The sequence below is a fragment of the Haliotis rubra genome, unplaced genomic scaffold (assembly GCF_003918875.1).
Source record: "Haliotis rubra isolate DU_JTF1 unplaced genomic scaffold, ASM391887v1 Scf27, whole genome shotgun sequence".
Classification (NCBI taxonomy): domain Eukaryota; kingdom Metazoa; phylum Mollusca; class Gastropoda; order Lepetellida; family Haliotidae; genus Haliotis; species Haliotis rubra.
The window spans coordinates 2,204,620-2,218,089 of NW_025766780.1; the positions used below are offsets into that span (position 1 = coordinate 2,204,620).

General features: G+C 37.7%; 1 protein-coding gene across 3 annotated transcripts in view; it reads left to right on the forward strand.

Moving 5' to 3' along the window:
* LOC124280568 (glutamate receptor ionotropic, kainate 1-like) overlaps nucleotides 1-13,470 on the forward strand; it is a 157,975-nt gene that overhangs the window by 51,216 nt on the left and 93,289 nt on the right. The gene's annotated exons all lie outside the window — the stretch shown is intronic.

Consider the following 13,470-nt stretch of genomic DNA (forward strand, 5'->3'; position numbering starts at 1 on the left):
AAGTTTATGTAGTCTAGCTCCTCAAAAACAATATTGCTAATTGTCCCTGTATGTATCAGAATTGACACATGGTCTAAAGTATTACCACACGACTTATCCCTGGCATACGTACCACAGTCTGTGTTAATACAAGATGGAATATAGTATAGCTGTTGTTGTAAAGGTTCTTTTCTGTTGTATGTATTAAGTATAAGGTTTTTCATTGTTTTGATGAAGTAGATAATTACATTTGAATGCATTAAACGCCCATACAGTTTTCATTAGGTCAATAACGATCCTAACTTACAACCGTCTTTCCTATTTGAATATTGTGTAGACATTTTAAAACAGTAATGACACTCTCTATTAAAACGTCCCATTGATTCCGTGTCAACCAAACTGTCTACTGTATAAGATGAATTGGCTATGATGTTATCATCATCACCACAGGATATATATAATTGTATTATGATATCATATTTTAAATAATAATGCTAGATTTGAAATGATTCATCCTGAAACGGCGAATTATTCATCGTGATGGTATGAATTATGGTATGCCTTCACAAAAACCTTTCAGAAAGTCGCCTGTGCTCAAGATGGATGGACTATAACAAAACATGAGGCCATATGTCCACCGATTAATGACAGAATCATATACCATGCACATCGTTTATATATGAAATTTAGGATACAACGATGTAATTTGAATGTCTCTTTGTAGCTTACTGATGTTAACCACTGGCGATGGACGTTAACCAGATTGATGGCTTGTAGAAATTGAGTGAAATTAATCCAAAGTGATGGTCAATGGTCGGTAGGGAGCGGTGGCTTGACGTGTGCGGTAATAGATGACACTCTGTCACAGAGAGGATCGTGGTATTATTCGGTCCTCATGCTTAGTTACTAACCCAAGGCACATAACATGACATGGAAGCATGAATCAATATCGCTGTAGCTTTATTGTTCTTCTCCCTCATCTGTCATTTCTGGAGCACAAGCAGTACCATCACCACCATCAGCAGCCCCACAACATCCAACAATAACCCGCGGTAGCCTTCATCATTACCTTTCTTCACAGCGCACCTGGGATTTATCTACCAAAGACGCTATTATATATTAGAGTGAAAGGATACAGTAAGGTATTATATGTTTATATATAATAGCATTATATATATAAGAGTGAAACGATACAATGTTATATATTTGAGTTGATTTTATTACTGATTTGTAAAATTAATATTTTAATAGCATCTTTTAATATGTTTATGTCATGTCTGAGCAACTGCCTGTTCCAAGCTGTAACACATGAGCAGTATACAGAAAGTAACAACAGATTTACTACACCACTTATATAACTTCACAATGGCCTTCTCTCTATTGACAAGCGCGTTGCCACTTACCTACTGTCCATCCTTTGCCTTTGATTCATTAAGCAGTTGGTCAGATATTACCTTTGTTGCAAATTGCCTGTTCCATATAATTGGCTCAGCAAATAGTTCTGCATTTCTTGGGGATCGAGTGGCTGAGGATTCTCTTTCTGTCCCTCCCTCCAGGGTTAGTTTGTTTTGGGCTCATATTTATGTATTTGTAGGTAAGTGTGTGTACATGAATTAGATGCATTAAGGTAATGAATTGATAAGATAGTTAACGGTTAACTTAGTAATTAACTTGTAAGTGAGTTATAAACTAATCGTTCCTAATTGGCATACAAGTATATTTACATGTTTTAAATATTCTGCCAGCGTTGAATCTAGTGTAAGTTATGTCCTTGAGTCTTAACTAATTCTATTATCAAAGCTTGCTATAAATCACTGCTTAAATATAATCTAATTACATGTGTGAATGCAGATTGAGTGATGCTTATGCGACATTGTTTACCTACTGGCTAGTAAATTTGGTTTGCTAATTAAAGAGAAATACCTTTCGGCTTACACTCCAGTAGCTCGTTCTTTGTTTTCTTTCTTTATATTGCGCCGTGTCACTCTCATGAAGCAGCTAAGTGACTATTGGCCTTCTAGCGCCTCACATGCAGCTTGGGTTATCCGGGGTAATAATAATCAGATTGTTAGCCCTATGAGCACTCACCTTGTGAATGGAGTTTAGCGCATTATAAATGCACTTAATATTGTTATTTATTATTATTATATAGATATTAGGCCATTACATGATACGTATCGTGATACATTGAAATAGGTCACGATACGATACACCCGAGCAGACAGACTAACTTGCTATGAGGTGACCTTGCTGAAAGAACGTACTGATAGAATATCGACTTCCCATCAGGTACCCGTGATGGCAGGCGAACGTACCAACATGTACCCGAGTGACCAGGCAGATATAGATTAACAGATTAACCCATCAGGATATACTCTGATGAGGCACCTTATAGCCATCTTGCCTGGTGGAAGACGTACACGGGCAGTCTTGGGACATAAAATATACAGAATCAAACCAGAACTAAATACCTGTGACCAAATAACCCAGTGAACAGTTTTGTAGACCATGACGTGGATAAAACGTTTTACATCGTTTGCTCGTATTTTAGGTCATAGAGGTTTGGACGTTCTAAGCAGTGTGTACTTTGTCGAACCAAGCAACTAGACACTTAACATACGGTACATTGGCACATATAATTCGATGTTTATCAGCAGAAAACATATTAACTTTCATCAATATCTTAATATTGTACACATAACATTATTGCAAAACAGAGTTGGTTTATATGTGAGGGTTGGGTCAAACCGTTATGTACATCCACATAACGGGAGGGTGGGTAGGGGGTGTTGTGGGGAGGCGCAGTAGTTATATGGTTACAGCTCTTACCGTCTATGTACAAAAGAACAGACACTAGTCTGTATTAGACCATTCAACTGTGTTCAGACATAGGTATTAATGCATTTTTTGTTTTAATTTAACTGTGCAAACGAAAATTTTGAAACCGAAAAGTGTTTGTGTGTATTCTACTACGACGGGCGCACTTGGAAACAACCTGGCCAAATTTACATCCGTTGGAGTGAGTGAATTTAGTTTTACGCCACAGTCAACCGTATTCCAGGTATATGGCGGCGTCATTCGTTAGACACTTACATCATTACCTTTTTGGACAGTTTCGTGTAGAAGTTTAATTGATAGCATGCATGTAACACATCAATATGTTTTCTTTCCCAAGTGGATAAGAAGGTTCAACATTCAGACATTCAATTGACGTTGCATGAAGAGCTATGACGCCATGCAACGGAGCCACAGTGCAGTGACGTCATAGACTTAACCAGCGTCGCGTCATACCGTCGCTGAAGCAATGCATGTCGTGTCGTAACTTGGAAATCAGTTCCCCGTTAGATAAAGGCTGATTTTTGACGATTTGGCTTTGAGCCATAGACTGACTTACACGCAACAAGAACATGTATCGCGACAAGTGTAAGTTAACCGTCCACATTCACCATCGACAAAATACATATTACAGAAAAAATGAAGTCAGAAAAAAACAAAAAAACCCAAACAAAGTAGACCAACGAAAAAAAAAGTTTTGTGATAGAATACCATATTCACGGACAACACTTGTTCATCCTATGTCCAGGGAGATGACAACCAAATGTGAACTCATCGTTCAAATTTTCCAAATAAGTCATAAGGGCAAACTTCTGAATTCACGTCAGCAGTTTCTCTCAGTGTTAATATTTAAAGAGAAACGATTGCTCAGTGATGAGAGAAGAATGTCCTGACATCTGGTAGTGACACTTTATGAACCAAGCCGATCCTCCCTTGAGGTCGAACATCAAAGGCACTCGGTACTAACATATCTAATATTCAGTATTGATACTACAACATTAACGACACTGTCCGCTCGGTGGTTACTTCAGGGTATCGGAATCTGTTCTTATCCATGAGAGACTCTTCATTCATCCTTCACCAGACTGCATATACAACGATGTTCAACGATAATCAACACGAGAATAGAGAGATGAGGCCATGAAAAATGGATGATTTCAGTTTTACATCACTTTCAGTAGGATATCCAGAAACATCACGCCCACAAAGAATGAACTTTGTACATTGTACCTATGCAATCGAACCTGTGTATATTATATGATAGGAAATGCTTTAATCACTATGCTATCTAATCTTTTGTTTCCATTGAATATATTTGTTTTAGGAGTATATTTGACTTTGATGGCATGTATTTCACCGTCAACATCCTTCCATAATTCACTCGATGTCAATCCGAAGACGCTGATTAACTTGTCAAAGATGTTATATCATAGACGGTATTTGTCCGTTTCTGTTTACTTGTTCCTTGGTTGCGTTGCCTTAGAACATAATGGTTCAAGAACAAGAAGCTATTCAATGTAATGTCACAATATGATGTACATACGATACATGCATGCCTTATTGCTATATCATATATTTGATAGCTTTGTATAGTCTGATGCAGGTTTGGTTTAAATTACCTGAAATATTAGATTACTAAATTTACATGTGTTATAGTTGCAACAGTCGGAGAATAGAAATGCCATCTGTATCCTTAGCGATTGTAGCATTTCATTTATGTACCACTTTACGACTTAAGTGACAGAACAGCCTTCACTTTTTCAGCAATCGACAGAGGCGATTTCACAAAAACAGCATTTAACCTAATTATCTTGACCAGAAACCGAAACAATCTGAAAAGGATTAACAGATTTTTAATCGATTTAATGGGACTTCATTTTAGGTCTAGCAGGGAATTGATCCTTCGCCATGTATTCCGTACATGACTTGCTTAGAGAACCACAATTACAATGGAACATGTCTGCGAATATTCAAATAGTCCGTATGGAAATTCAACATTGATTTGCTGAATTTTTGCAGCTAAACAAAACCTTCAAAGTACTTGTTCACGGTAACAGCAGACCTAAGAGGGTGCTCAGGAGATCTCCTTCAATACAAAGAAAAGAATGGCTTAAATAACTGAAGATCAAATCACTGTGAATAAGTACATTCCTAAAGTCAATAAAGTACATTTGTTGATGACGCGGCTTTTGGCTTTTTCTGCGATTCTACGTAGGCATAATTGATATTTCAAATGGCTATTTTAAAGTTTAGCTGGCGTTCTATAAGGCAATGCGTAATACTATCCAAAGTAATTTTCCTGTGTTTAAGCTCCGTGTAGCTTCATAGCACATTACGATGAGCCACCGTCTAATGTAATATATGATAGCTTCATGCAATGGCCCGTATCTATCATTGTCACGGTTAATGTGAGTAGATGTACTTATCTGATGACCATCATCTAGAGGCACCACTCCACTCTTAACAATATTTCTACAGCCATCTGACGTGTATAAACAACCCTTTTCCTTGAAGTTTCCTTTGGGTCCTCGAAACTTTGAGATAAGAGTTCGCAATATCCATTTCAGCTTTGCTACGTTAATGACTGTCATTATATATCTGCGCTGGACTTTGACGTAGCCACGTGGACAGAGAAGGGACACTGAGTTGGTACATAACATTATTGTGTTGGGTTATGCTGCCATTCTGTTTGATCAAGATGTTTTGCCAAAGGTCTTTAGACCAGTATATCGACTTTGTGATAGCTACATCGGATGAAATATGATATTAGGCTGTTGCAGTGATCTTTTGTAGGCAATTGTACCTTGTAGACGAGAGTGGGCCCTCATTATCCATGTTCTTTGAAGTGTGTAGGTCTTGGTCTGCTATCAACAGTCGCCCACAGGACATATGGAACAAATGCTATTGATCCTCGCTATGTCTGAATGTATTGATGCTTCATGTGTGACTTTACCAATGGTTGCCTCCGCAGAAACAAAACGCCAATACGGCAATAACACTGTTGGCGCCAAAAGAAACTTTGACCTATTGTTTATACACCATTTTAAATATTCCTATCAAAAGTTGAATAGCTCGGACTTCCGGATTTAACGCTGTTCGAATTAATATTCATTCTCAGGGGATCTGAGGCCGTTTGAGACTTTTGGTTAGTGGCATGTTAAATAAGGGACATTGCTGACGACATCGCCAACGCTTAGGCGTAATTGCTCTTTAGGGTGCTATAGGTCAATCTTAAGTAAAGCGTATACAAATAATCGACATACTCGCACATTACTGCAGACTAATTTGCTCAATTCACGAAGGCAAGTATCGGAGTAATCAGTTCCACTTGTTTAGAGAAAAGTAAATCCATTTTATCAAAAGTTAGCAAATAGAATTTTGAAGCGGAGGAAGACTGATTCTGTTCTTGACTATTCCACATATCGATCGTACTCGTCAGGAGTGAGCTGCGTCGAGTTAGCGGCAGATCACATAACTCTCTACAGTATTGAAAGTAAACATATTTTGGCACGCTATTGACTCTTTTTACTCACAAGAAACCAACACATCCTAGTCTAGGAACTGTAGGGGCGATTCCTAGGCTGAAAAAGTTATGCTCTGCTGAAGCTTATGTGTTTTTTAGAGGTTGTTGTGCTGTAGGATTGTAGTCCTGTGATATGCATTATGTGGCTGGTGTTGAGGAGACGTTTCATGTTGGAACTTCTCAGGCGGTATTTTACTATCGCCATTATCATTTACAACATCGTAAAGTGTGTTTGTGTGGATTTTAGATGTTACATAAAACCTGGATGGTATGCATAAAAGCCCGATACATCTTACTGTTCATGTGGATCTACCAATCCATCTACCAACCTGTCTTGTGTTACCCCCTTGTTCATCTGCTTGTGTATGAACCTACATGTAAACGCACCTCATCAGATATATGTATACCATGGATCACACATTCTATTTTTATTTTGTGCCCAATGCACAAAGAAGTACGAGGAATACTGCTACGCGATATGACTTACGTGCAGACATAAATATCAGCAGCAACACAACAGCCAAGATATTCAGACTGATATTTCAACTGAATACTTTGTATGTGGCTGTTAATGATACAGCGTAAAAGAAGTGCTGTTGTTCTCTTGTTTAACGCCGTACTCGGCAATATGTATGACGGCGGTTTCTAACCAGGTCCAATAAGCCAGTGGTAGATATAGTGAACAACGGTCCACGCCGCCTGATGATGATCATGATGATAATAATGAGTGATTAAGTGAGTTTGGTTTTACGCCGCACCAGCTATATGGCAGCGGTCTGTAAATAATCAAGTCTGAATATTCCAGTGATCCACAGAATGAACATCGATCTACGCAATTGGGATATGATGACATGTGTCAACCAAGTCAGCGAGCCTGACCACCCGATCATTATTCGCCTTTTAATGATGATGATGATGGTGATGTGATTATGATGATGAATAGTAGTAGTAATGATGCTTATGATAGCAGTTGCTGCTTCTGATGATGATGATATTGATCAAACCATCGAACAAGTCACCGAGCTGGACCATCCGATCTATCATTTTTTGTCTCTTTCATCTTGCATATGACATATGCCAACCCAAAATCCCCATGGGAAAATAGAATATTAATGCACACATGGAAACTGTTGCATATATTTGAGCATGAGACTTTTGTGAGATGGTTATACTTATGTATCAATTTGGAAGCCTCCCACTCTTAATCCAAACCATCAGATCCATGAAATTAGGAAATGTTTCTAGAATTAGTGTTATAACTGACAAAGCTATAAATACTTCTATTTGTGTTCTGCAACACAGATATGTGCAATATGGCACAGGTGTAAAGGATGGGAGATAAACAGCTTCAGCCGAATCCTGGGAAGTTGTGTGGCTGTGGCTTCGGTTGTGGAACATCTCGTTCTAGAAACAGTTACTGAGCTTTATTAAATCAGTTCTCCTCACCTGGTGTTGATAGACAGTAAAGGTGTGACTGCCATTAGACCTGTGCTGTGTTTGTCAGGGAAATGTGGTGTACATATTTTCAATGTAACCATTGTAATGCGTTGCATGAATCCTATGATGTGCAAACTATGACACAGAGGATTTCAACGCTTGAAAAATCTCTCAAATACTATTGTATTTGAGTTTAATATGTAACACCATTTAAAGTTTATAAAACATAAATTAAACATATTTGGGAGGTATAGAAACTTATCAATATACTTTGTGAATGCATTTATTGCATTTGTTTTAGGTAAAAGTAACAGATTATGTCATTGCTTACGTTTTGAAATATACAAATGTGTGAGTGGTCGTTTACACTAGGCATCAGAACGAACTCATTTCTCACAGTCACTTGTACTGAAGATATATAAGAAAGGCGAAACATTATTGTGAGTATACATTTCATAAATACCGCTTCATACGTTTCAGGGTATTGTTTTCAGTATCACGGATGCTACAGCGCAAGTGACATCTGATAGTGTTGGTTTCAGGCTACGTTGCTGAAGGGTTGGTGTAATATTCCAACGCTAAGAGAATCTATTTCAAGCTATTCACCATCTTTTGATGGTATCCTTCATGAGAGAATTTTGTACTTTTCCAAATAATTTCGAACATATATTCAATTACTTCATTAAATTCCAAAATGATCATTCACACTGATCATTTACCTCAGAAGAAAGAATAGTTATATTGATTTTGCATGCACTTTTGTAATATGATATAATGGCCAGTTTCCAAGCAACATCCATTCAGATAAATGAAATCAAAATAAATATGATCAGTCTATGATCTAAATATGATCTAAATATGAACAATGACTTTACATCAATTTGTATAAAGTATTTGTTTCAGCTAAACACCAAACAGATTGAGTTGTTCATTCCGTGCGTTAATGAGGAAATGTGATATGATCTCTTGAAATAGGTGGACATCAATATGGGCAAAGAGAATACAATCTCGACATACATTTATGTATTTGGTGTACGTATATTAGCGAGTATGTGTTAATGCACATACATGACTTATATTGTTCCTAAGAGGCGTATACGTAGATCGTGGTCAGGTTCTGTGATTTAGTTGATTGCAAATCTTGAAAGCATTGGACGGTGGTCTTAATATCAATCCCTGTGTTGTCTAATCCAGACTCGATTCTTTCAGGCCTCTGTGAAATAGCTGAAACGTTACAGATTGCTGCACTAAACAGAGCCGAATAATCAAATCAAACAATAAAAATATATATAACAAATTCTAAGATGCCTAGTTTTTTGATGGCGTAACAATTGAATGACGTTATACCGTCACTGCGCCATTCTAGTGTGCCCCCTCGTAATCGAACCATTTTACATTACGTCACAATGTAAGCGACGTCACGATGCATGTCAGTTGTCATCGCCTCGTACGGCCTCCTACAGTAAACTACTCCGTTGCATCCCGTTTCTTGGTTTGCAGTTGCTTCACGCAGCTTACATCACTGGTGGAAACATTACGTTTATGTTTTACGACGGTTAAAATGTGTCAATTCGACTCACAAGTTTTCAGCGACACGGTAACGTTCGCAATGTTTACATTCCCACAATGCAATCGTGGAATGTCGGTTCACTACTCAGCTTCATCTGGATATACTGATCTAAACTTACGTTGGTAGTAGGAATGCCACGTTCATATTGTCCCATATGGTTTACGTTAATGACAGATGTAATTAAAATAATTCAGAGAAGATATTTAATCCGAACGTAAACCGCCATCAAACTGTTATCATTTGTTTTTTCTGGTAACGTTCGTCTTAACGTAGGGGGGCAGACACATCAATAGACCAGCGCGCCAGTTAGCCCTGTGCGAGGATTCTTCATTAAGGTCACCGACACCGTCGTTTGTTTTCTGCCTTAAATTAATCATAATTATCCTCATAAAGTATTAAATTTGGCAACTTAGAAAAGAAATACAGTTCGCTCTACCACCATGTATAGTGTAATAAAGCAAACTTTCGCCCTGAGCTATTACAACGTTAAAGCACTCGGACGCAAGCCCCCTCGTACTTTAACTATAATAGTTCAGGGCGAAAGTGTGCTTTATTACGCTATACATGGTGGTAGAGCGAACTGTATTTCTTAATTAAAGATAAAAGAAAGAAAAAAGAAAAGAACAAAAGTAGAATTAATGACATCTTGTTACACAAAACGATAACTTCGTTAAATCTAAGGACGCATTGTTTGTCACTGTTTGCTACTCCAAATTGGTAAAACTTGGTAAGACTGGACAAGAACAATATATAGATTGTGCAGCGATTTACATCATTGTCATCGATCTTCGAAACAAGGATATGATGGCAAACAAGTCAGCAAGCCAAACCACTCGATCCGTTCACTGCCCTTTACGGGTTGGCGAAATCCAATTACCCGGAACTTCATGGGATGTTTAGGTGAAGTGTTACAATACGTTTCACCTGTGTTAAAGTGTTCTGAAATGATGTTGTAGACTTTCTAATCCTCAGTTTTCACGTACGCCGTATCAGGGTATGTGCAACTGTAGACATTTAAACGAATGCCGTGGATATTGAATGTCAAATACATGGAAGTGACGTAGATGCTTCTGTATGCAATATGTTATATGCTTAAGGGGGAAGTGATACGCATGCCAATGTCAGTTAAGCCTGTTTTTACAATAGAATCCAACAACACTGCTGTTTCATTGGTCTCTTTGACCAGGTATATTGTCTTGAAGGACAATGGATAACACCGAGGTAAAACAGTCCCAAACCAAAAACAAATATAAACAAAAATATGGTGTCAAACATGCCTATTGTTAAAATGGTAATCATACAGAGCAAGAGTGAGTTTAGTTTTACGCCTCACTCAGCAATATTCCAGCTATATGGCGGCAGTCTTTAAATAATCGAGTTTGGACCAGACAATCCAGTGATCAACATCATGAGTATCGTTCTACGCAATTGGGATACGGTGAAATGTGTCAACCAAGTCAGCGAGCCTGACCATATGAATTCGATCCCATTAGTCGCATCTTAAGATAAGCATGGGTTACTGAAGAACGTTTCTAACCCGGATCTTCATGGGTATACAGAGCAAGAGTTTAATAATACATGATGAATCTCCAGGGAAAAAATGAAAAACTAATTTTACCACAGTATCTTTAAAGTGATAACGTTGCTGCAACAACTCTACATTTTCTGAGAAATGTGCTGTTTTCACAAAATGGACGACCGAACACGAACACGCCAATGTCTTCACTGGGAATAGTGTTTTTGTAGACGGAAACTACAATGTATTACATACAATGTTCCTTGACAACTGCCGCCGTTTCATCATGTAAAGGCCATCCATCATCACCACCGTATAAGTCAGCATGTCATAATTTCCACGTCACTTTTATTCAACATGTTATTTCAATTTCGAATTGAAAATGATTAATCATCTGGTGATCATCAATGGCCCCAAATGCCATTGTGATTCAGGTATGAATGTCATCTAATAAAACTGTTTTATGACATTTGCAGATTTCTGAGCATGTTTCTAACATCCGACTCGATATGATAGCTGTGAGTCACATTTAGACGTTCAACATAGTAGCATGTCTGTTTTACTACCTTTTTATTCAGGCTTTTAATGCCAACCGGACTGTTCCAACGAAAATACGTCCGCATTATATTCAATCTCATGATTGCCTGTAACATTGAAATTACTCATTGTTTTCGTTATTAGCATGTTAAAAGCGATCACGCTTTGAAATGATAAAATGATTGCTATGACATAAAACGTATTATTGATACTAGCTACTGCAACTGTTTATTGTTAAAGATCCTATATTTTCTAAATACTTATGTCCATTTGCGATCATTAAAACAATTTTTCAAAGTGCTCATGATTATTAGTGTTTATAACATTAATGTTATATTCGTCGTGACAAACACCTACAATCTTTCTTATCTGATAACGCTAGAATATACTTCTGAAATGTACAGTCAGGGTGTCAGGGGGTATCCCCTTGATCAGACAACTGTTACTGCAGTTGTTACTGGCGTCTGATGCTGTGATTCATGGTGATGTGACATATATTGCGACGTGCATGGTTGTTAGTATGCTGTCCTTTGTTGTACTTCTTTGCTCAGTTGACACAACGTTCGTTGATTTAACAAAATACAATACAAAATATTCGCAAGGTTTACTTTCCAGACACCATTCAGAAAAGAAACTTTCATAAAGCACAATTTCAAATGGTAATAGTGATCTCAATATAAATCGTTGCCCATATTTTGTTTGAACTATTCTCTTTCATTACGTAGAAACGAGTAAAGAAACCTCAGGACATTATCTCTTAATCAGGAGCCATGGTCGTCCACATTCGATTCGTTTTTGTATATTTAAAATTAAAAGGTAACATGTTGTGTTATTAAAAAATCACCAAGTAACGTTCAGTTCACACCAGATGGGGATTCAGGTATGTTGCGTGAAGAATTAATATTGGTGAAAAACGTCATGAATATAGATGAAACCAGAGAAGCTGCAAAATCCATGACAAGTTGTTAGCGTTGGATACACGTTTCATACATATGCAACCACATGGGAGAAGAATTGCAGTATGAAGCAGTTCGACATAAATCAAATTAAACATTACGTTCCCTAGATGCAAAACTGTTTCTACTCTATTGGGAACACCAATGTTTCTCCGCAACTTCCATAAACAGCATCACAGACAATACTACGTGCTCAACCATTGAATATGTTTAGCAGACCACACACCGTGCTACAACAGGTTTTGAAATAAACATAAATGGAAATTTGTCTTATATACTATGGTGATATGCCTTGGAAAAGCCGAAACATCTCCGAGCATTAGGTTCGACATAACCAATGACGATAGACCATGGTATACAGTTCATATCTATTCACACACTGAAGCGTAAAGAAACACAACATAAGAGAGCACCCGGAGTGGTAAAGGGTTGCAGGAATCGCACAAACCTTACGCGCGTGTTCTCCTTCATTTTTGACACCACTTTGACCCCTGAGTATTTTCCTGCTTTTTGTTTCTGTTTGTTTTGGGTTAAGTTTTAGTTCACTTCCTCGTTCACCTGTTCACACTTTCACGAGGAGAAAGACTTGTGCAAACAACATAACAACAACGGATCAATACCAGAGTAACATATACCCAGACCACCAACAATACCACACGCTGGAGTCTACTGATCTATAGGGATCTACTGATCTACTGATCGACAAAGATGTATTGATCTACTGATCTTTAGGGATCTACTGATCTATAAGGATCTACTGATCTAAAAGAATCTACTGATCTACTGATATATAGGGATCTGCTGATCTATTGAGATCTATAGGGATCGACTGATTTATAGGGATCTACTGATCTACTTAACGACAAAGATGTATTGATCTACTGATTTTTAGGGATCTACTGATCTATAGGGTCTACTGATCTATAGGGTCTACTGATCTACTGATATATAGGGATCTGCTGATCTACTGATCTATAGTGTCTACTGATCTACTGATCTATAGGGATCTATTGATCTACTGATCTATAGGGATCTACTGATCTATAGAGATCGCTGATATACTTTCACCCCCCTGTTCATCCTTACAAAAATCAGGTTGTATTGTATTTCCTATATA